The sequence below is a fragment of the Carlito syrichta genome, unplaced genomic scaffold (genome assembly GCF_000164805.1).
Source record: "Carlito syrichta isolate Samal-C Ts95f unplaced genomic scaffold, Tarsius_syrichta-2.0.1 Scaffold106302, whole genome shotgun sequence".
Taxonomy (NCBI): Eukaryota; Metazoa; Chordata; class Mammalia; order Primates; family Tarsiidae; genus Carlito; species Carlito syrichta.
In genome coordinates, this window is record NW_007050398.1 from 24,766 (window position 1) to 25,625 (window position 860).

At 55.9% G+C, this 860-nt stretch overlaps 1 protein-coding gene across 1 annotated transcript in view; it reads left to right on the top strand.

The window, feature by feature from the left end:
* The window catches only part of TCP11L1 (t-complex 11 like 1), a 27,965-nt gene that overhangs the window by 24,597 nt on the left and 2,508 nt on the right, over nt 1–860 (top strand). The window lies entirely within an intron of this gene.

Genomic DNA, 860 nt, shown 5'->3' on the forward strand with positions numbered 1-860 from the left:
CGGCTACTCGGAAGGCTGAGGCGGAAGGATCGCCAGAGCCCAACGGGTCGAGGCTGCGGTTTCCGGGAGCGGCCACTGCACTCCAGTCTGGGCGACAGAGTGAGACTCCAACTCAAAAAAAAAAAAATTTCAGCTTAAAATGTTTAACTGATTTAATTAATTGTGAAGTCCTTTTTCAAATTCTTTGAAAGCAGATCAGTGTTAAACAGTAAATGATGAGAAGTCGGCAGGTTCCAGGCAGACATGAAATGGTCTGCGGTTGTCCTGTTTCTGGCCAGAGCAGGAGGCTGGGCCAGTGAGGGGTGGCCTCTGATACTTCATGGAAAGAGAAGATCGTGGATCCATGGGTTGTTAAGAGTTATTTTCCCACACCCTTCACCCCAGCCCTGTGCGGGCATGTTAACCCGTGGGTCATGGGGGGAGGTTCCCATCTCGGCCGTAGCGAGATGCAGAAGAGGCCTGGCAAGCCTGTGGCCAGCAAGCCGCACCCCACCTGGCCATCCCGGTTGCTTTGAGCAGCCAGTGATGGGCCTGTGGATAAAGCTGGCCCTTGGGTGGGAGGAGCACGGAGGGCTGCGCTTCTGGGTGAGGCTTCTAGCTCTGGGGACCCCGGAGAACAGACAGGAACGAGGGTCGCAGGACCGGGCGGCAGTCTTGCCAGTGCGTTTTGGGTGCTGCAGGGGCAGGGAAAGGGCACGGGTCTGAAGGAGCTGGTCCTCTTGTTTTTGTAAGGAGATTGACAAACTGTGTGGCCGGGGGCTGCCTTTTCTGGATCACAGGAGAGTTGGATGATTGTAGGGGAACAAGCTGACGAACCTCGCCCGGGTTGCTTCTCAGAAGAGGCCAAGCTGGCGGTTCCA